This window comes from Muntiacus reevesi, chromosome 12, assembly GCF_963930625.1.
Source record: "Muntiacus reevesi chromosome 12, mMunRee1.1, whole genome shotgun sequence".
In the NCBI taxonomy this organism is placed as follows: Eukaryota; Metazoa; Chordata; class Mammalia; order Artiodactyla; family Cervidae; genus Muntiacus; species Muntiacus reevesi.
The window spans coordinates 54147758-54155045 of record NC_089260.1 but is presented as its reverse complement, the minus strand read 5'-3'; positions in this window follow the sequence as shown (position 1 = coordinate 54155045).

The following is a 7288-nucleotide window of genomic DNA, read 5'->3' as shown; positions in this document are numbered from 1 at the left end:
AAAAAGTCGGACACAACTGCACAATCATGCACGCACATTAGACCACACTAAAAATGACTGCTCTAGGAGGTATGCTTTGACATCACTCTCTGGCTTACTTGTCACTCTTCAGATTTCTTCGCAATCCAGTGAAGGGCAGATCTAGGTCCCCAAGTCTGTCGCTACAATTTCCCAGACCAGATAACTGACCAGGGACTTGGAGGGTGGCTAATCCAGGTTTGCTTGCTCACCCACTGCCAGTACTGATCTGTGGCCCAGGGGTTGGGGACCCCTGCTCTAAAGCATGGAGCCAAGGGCAAGAATTTCTCTGATCTGGTTCAAAGGATGGTATTGACATAAGGGTTCTGTCCAGAGACAAAAGTCTGCTACTGATGGTGATCGAGGCAAGCAAAATGAGTGATACAAACAGAAAAAGGGTAAAGATTTTAATAATAAGACTTAGTTTGCTGCAAGATAGCTTGGGAGTCCATTCAGTTCACCTGTAGGAAAGAGAAAGAATAGTATAAAAGTTGAAATGGGGAGTGGGGTACGAACTCAGGAGGAGAAACTTGAACAGATTATTCCAGATTATTACACTCAGAAGTATGGATAAAATATAGCCAGGTTTAGAGATGGATTGTGAAGAGGCAAAATACAGAAGAGATTTAGCTAATAGAATTCTAGTAGTTTTGTTTGTTTTGGTATTGTTTAAGGACAAGATGGTTGAATGGCATCACCGACTCAATGGACATGAGTTTGAGCAAGATCTTGGAGATGGTGAAAGACAAGGAAGCCTGGCGTGTTACAGTTCATGGCGTCGCAAAGAGTCAGACATGACAGAGCAACAACAAGAAATATTTAGCACTGACAAAAATTAGATTTGGTCAATAGGAGAGGAGTCTTCCAAACCAAGAGGGAATGTTGGTGATGAGACGATGTGGAAGGCAGGCTATACAGTGGGAGTGCTGGGGGGGGTGAGAGGGGATCTGAGAGACGGGGGACTTCCTTGGTGATCTAGAGGTTAAGACTCTGACTTCCCAAATTCAGGGGGCCCAGGCTTGATCCCTGGACAGGGAAACAGACCCCACATGCCACAACAAAGACCCGACACAACCAAATTAATTAATTCTTTTTTTTATTTTTAAGAGGAAAGCTAAGAGGCAGAAACAGTCCTCCTTTCATCCTACAAGAAAGAGCTGTGAAGCTGGGTGGGGCAGGGGCTGGAGAAGTAAGTCCCATTACAGGTTGTCATAGAACAGCCTTATTACTTTAAATAGCATAAAAAACAAATGGGTATTTTTGCTCTAAGTTCATCCTTTCTCTTCCCACGCTTGCACACTCAGTGGTTCAGTCATGTCTCACTCTTTGTGACCTCACAGACTATACCCACCAGGCTCCTCTGTCCATGCGATTCTCCAGGCAAGGACACTTGAGTGGGTTGCCATTTCCTCCTTTAGGGTATCTTCCTGACCCAGGAATCGAACCCATGCCTCTTACTATAGGGGCATGCAAGGAAATTCTATTTCAGTGTATTTCTGTCACTCCAAGTCTTCAATAATCTAAAGTATCATTTCTCATAACAAGCCTAAACTATAAAAATGCCTAACCATTTACAATGGAAATTTTCCTTAGTAGACATAGCCTGGGAGGCTATCTTAGAAAATGATATTTGCTGTGAATGGAAAATTTCTCTCCTAAGAAGTCATTTCCTAGTCACTTTCATTAATAAAGTAAGATAAATTAGTTTTATTTTTAATTATTATATATACCATTGGTTATTTTAAACCTTAAGCTCTGTTGAATTTAAGGCAAATATGCATTTGCTCTGGGGAAAGTGTTTAATTGATGATATTCAGAGTTTAGAAAAAAGAAAATATAAAATTTATACACAAAAGCAGAGACTAGAAAATTTCTTCTTTTATTGCAGCTGGATATTCTACATGATAGAAAAAATTAAATGGGGATTTAGAGACTCTTTCTTATATTGTAGAGTGGAGAGCATTTATGATTTTACTTTAATTACCTTCAGGTTTTTATTTGTTGTCTAAATTAATCAATGAAAGTTCTTTTGTCTTGCATTTATTATTATCATATCTCTTGAGCAAACTTATTTTCTTTGTGTCAGAGATAGACCAAGGAAAAAGAATTTTCAGAAATAAGATAGTGCAATTATATTTTCTAAATTTTGTAGAACACTGATATTCATTAGCTACCCAATGTAACAGTCAATACAGGTATTTAAATGATGACAATGAGTATATTTCAGGGTAATCCATAGTCCTAACTTTTTCAGATTTCCCAAATATTTGTCTCCATCCTCTACTTTGCATATCCATGGGCATGTATTTGGTTAGTACTTTTCCAGAGAGACAAAGAAGTTTGTAACGCTGCAGATGAATTAGTCCTGGATTTTAGCAGATGGGGGCTTTCCTGGTAGCTCAGATGGTAAAGGATCTGCCTGCAATGCAGAAGACCCAGGTTCAATCTCTGGGTCAGAAAGATCCCCTGGAGAAGGGAACAGCTACCTACTTCAGTATTCTTGTCTGGAGAATCCCATGAACAGAGGAGACTGGCAGGCTACAGTCCCTAGAGTCACAAAGAGTTGGACACACAGAGAGACTAACACTTTCACTTTCAAAGAGCAAATAATCCATTGTGGAACTTGGGGAATCCATTATCATAGAGGTCTTGGATTCAAACTCTGTGGCTGAATTTGGAACAAGATTAAATCATCTGATCAACAATAATAAACAATATGCAAAAATCTGCATCATGAGAATAAAGAAACTCAAATCCCGTGCACAATAAAAGCAATGGCAGAAGAGATACACAACTGGCCAGGGATTTGGAGAGCGATGCTTTTTTGTTGTGCCTTATCCTGGGGGTATCTTTTCTCTAAGAATCAGGTTATAGCTGCTTCTGAAGACAGAATGTCCGAGTCAGAAACAAGCGAACGTGTCTCATTGATCTTTACTGCCTGTCTCCCTGGTGGTAACAGCAAGAGTTCAGGATTAAGGTTTTTTGAACTGAGCAGGATGCCTGATCTGAAAAACTTGCCAAGGTTTTTGAAGATGCTTTAAAATGGTGGTTCAGATTCAGTCTTGAGGAGTTAAAAACTCAGTTGATCACAATAAAGCACCATCAGAAAGAGGGCAGAGAAGTATAGAAGTTTCCTGATTATCGTGAAATTAATTTCAATAATGCGTTTTATTTAACCTAATATACCCAAAATATGATCATTTCAACATGAATAAAGGCCAATTCATAAAACTACTGACATACCATATACAGATTTTTTCATGCGAAGTCTTTGAATCCAGCGTATACAATACATTTGGACTTGTATACAGTACATTTGACCAGCCAGGTTTCCCCATTCAAGCGCTCAGCAGCCACTAGGGGCTATTAGTCATGTAGCTTCCACATCAGACAGTACAGTTTTAGCACAAAAGTCCTGCTTTTGGAATCAGATCAATTTTTATTCAAAATATGATGTACTCTTATTAGCTATGTGGCCTTAGGCCAGAGACTTAACTTTCTCTCTCTCTTTTCCTACAATGTGAAATGAATATCTAACTCCTGGAGTTCGGTGACAATTAAATGCTGTATGTAAAACTGTCCACAGTGCCTGTCCTGTGGTCACACCAATGAATGCTCACATTTAGAGTCAATGACTGTAGTACAGATATAGTTTTTAGGCGAGTTAAAAACAATTATCCTAATGTTGGAATATCCACTACATTCCAGATAAAGATAAGACATGCCCAGACTGAGCCAGGCTGTGTCACAAGCCCCATGGTTAATAGGAAGCACATGACTTCCTCCGTGTAGGTGTTGAAAAGTGTATACATTTTGGAGATTGGACTTTTCTGAAGCTCATATTAGGAACTGTCAGTGGAAAACCTTTTGGCATTCAAGGATGCGATCTGTGTAATAAAAAAAAAAGCAAATGAGCCTCTCCAAGACCAATTGTTTACATTACTGCTAAGTCTCTGAGGAGCTAATGCCAGTGCTCAGCCAAGTGATTTGAATGAATTCTCAGAAGCCCTGATATCATTTAGTCAATTACACTGTCTACAGAATACTTTCATTTAATGTTTTGGAAGAAGTTACTGTCCTTGCTTGAGTCCCAAAGAATGGCTAATGGTTACTGGCTTCTCAGAGAGTACTAGTGGTCCCAAGACTAGTACTTAATAGCTTGCTTATGATGTCAATGATAAAGATGCTGATTGTCCCCTCTGGTATGGTGTCTCTAGTGGTAAAGAATCTGCCTGTCAATGCAGGAGACCTACAAGATGCGGGTCTGATCCCAGGGTCAGGAAGATTCCCTGGAGGAGGGTACGGCAATCCATGCCACTATTTTTGCCAAGAGAATCCCATGGATAGAGAAGACTGGCAGGCTACAATCCATAGGATTGCAAAGAGACGGACACAAGTGAAGCAACTTAGCACACATGCACAGTAACCCCTGAACTATTACTGACCCTTGTTAAACCCAGCCATCTCTGACCCTAAGGAATTTATTATCTTCATTCCAAAACTGGATGGTTTGGTGATTCTTTGTTTATTTACACTGTGAAGTCATGGTTATGAAGATCTCTGCACCCTGACTAATCAGTAATTTTTGATCAAAAAGACACAAGCCTAGGGACTTCCCTGGCAGTCCAGTGGTTAAGAATCCACCTGGCAATGCAGAGGATGTGGGTTCAATCCCTGATCGGGGAACTAAAATTTCTTATACAGGTGAGCAACTAAAAGCCCACACCCTCTGCAGCCCGGGAGCCACTACTAGAGAATCCACACGTTGCAATGAAGGATCTCACGTGACACAGCAAAGGTGCTGTGGCCACAACTAAGACCTGATGCAGCCAAGTTAATTAATTTATGAAAGACAGAACCCTAAAATGTCACAGTAGTTCATCTTTATCGCTGAACTGGCTCTCAGAGAATGGCGGTCACAAGGTGGAAAGCTTTATAAACACTCTCACTGAGAGTTATAATAAAGTCACATATGGCAAAGTCTTTTCTCAAGATATCCTGTGCTTTGGGAGTGGGGAGGAGGGGGCGGGAAGCATGGGGCAGGACCCCATGATGATGAAAGCAATCATTTTTCTTTTTATTTTCCCAGCTCGGCAACACAGGGCTACAACGTCCACAACACAGACTTCAAACCTCCGCAGTCATCTGAATAGACTTGTCTTGACTAAAGGACCCTCTTTGATTTTCACTACTCAGCAGTTACAGCAACCCAGAATTCTGAGCATGCAAAGGAGCTCAGCTGAGCCGAACAGCTGAGCCGATGCTTTTCATAAAAAGCCCCTTGCAGCCAAAACCAAGAGAATCAATATCGCGACCCATATTACTTACACAGCTGAGGATTTTAAAAGGTTCATTTAAATAAATAAGACTGGGTGCAAAAGAGCCATGCCTCCCTTGATGGGGCTAGGGGAGGCTTGGGAAGTGAAATAAATGCTGTTAGCCATCCTCACGTGGAGGGACATTGGTCGTGAAACATCCAAGGCTGAAGTCCGGTCTAACATAAGGTAGTGAAGCTAAAAAGCAGAATGGAGAAAGATCACTTCTCTCTGGGTTGGAGAGAAGCAACTTCCCATCCCTTCTCTGTACCATCTGGGGAAAGTACATTGAGCACAGACAGTGTAGGCTATAAATCCACAACCTTGTCTGAAGGAACATTTCATCACTTTTCCAACTGCAGGGCTAGGTGTTTTCCTGTCTTACAAGATGCGCTGCCTCCGTATAAATTAGTGTAGCCAGGCTGCCCCACATGCCTAGTCCTTGCTCATCAAGAGACTTGAACCCAAGCACTGTAAATTCCAGCAGCACATCAATCCATTCAAAATAGCCAGAAACCCATAAGGTTTTGTTTACAGGCTCCTGTGAAGATCATGCATGCCTGCTAAGTTGCTTCAGTTGTGTCCGACCCTTTGTGACTTCATGGACTGTGGCTTGCCAGGCTCCTCTGTCCATGGGGATTCTTCAGGCAAGAGAATGGAGTGGGATGGCATGTTCTCCTAAAGGGGATCTTCCCAAATCAGGGATTGAACCCTCATCTCTTACGTTTCCTGCATTGGCAGGAGGGTTCTTCACCACTAGCACCACCTGGGAAGCCCTGTGAAGATATTTAAACATAAATGGGCAATCCTGAAATTTTCCCTCATCACTGCCTCCCTGATGGGTCTGCAGGGAGATTTTCTTGGATGATCTGTGGGCAAACATGACACATTGAGATACTCCTGTATAAAGGAATAAACAGCAAAGAAAAAGCTTAAAGGCAAAACTTCTATTTCTGGTTCTACATGCTGTTGGCACAAGGACAAGATGCAGATAAGTGGTTTGTTAAACTATTAGGAGAAATTACTAATTAAGATGGTTGTAAAATACTTATGATTATAAAATGGCTATGGAAAGTTCTAGAAGTTCAAGATAATAATACAAAATTATGCTCTTACTATAAAATATAAAAGTCTCTTTAAAATATACATTTTCATATTACATGTAATTTATTTTATACCCATTCTCAAAGTATTTGACTATGTAGATCACAACAAACTGGAAAATTATTCAAGAGATGGGAATGCCAGACCACCTCACCTGTCTCCTAAGAAATCTGTATGCAGGTCAAGAAGCAACAGTTAGAACTGGACATGGAATAACAGACTGGTTCCAAATAGGGAAAGGAGTATGTCAAGGCTGTATATTGTCACCTTGCTTATTTAACTTATATGCAGAGTATATCATGTGAAATGCCAGGCTGGATGAAGCACAAGCTGGAAACATCAATAACCTTAGGAGACTGCCAGGAGAAACATCAATAACCTCAGACATGCAGATGACACCACCCTTTTGGCAGAAAGTGAAGAAGAACTAAAGAGCCTCTTGATGAAAGGGAAAGAGGAGAGTGAAAAGGTTGGCTTGAAACTCAACATTCAGAAAACTAAGATCATGGCATCTGGTCTCATCACTTCATGGCAAATAGACGGGGAAACAATGGAAACCGTGAGAGACTTCATTTTGGGGGGCTCCAAAATCACTGAAGATGGTGACTGCAGCCATTAAATTAAAAGAAGCTTACTCCTTGGAAGAAAAGTTATGACCAACTTAGACACCATATTAAAAAGCAGAGACGTTAGCTTGCCAACAAAGATCCGTCTAGTCAAGGCTATGGTTGTTCCAGGAGTCATGTATGGATGTGAGAGTTGGACTATAAAGAAAGCTGAGTGCCGAAGAATTGATGCTTTTGAACTGTGGTGTTGGAGAAGATTCTTGAGAGTCCCTTGAACTGCAAGGA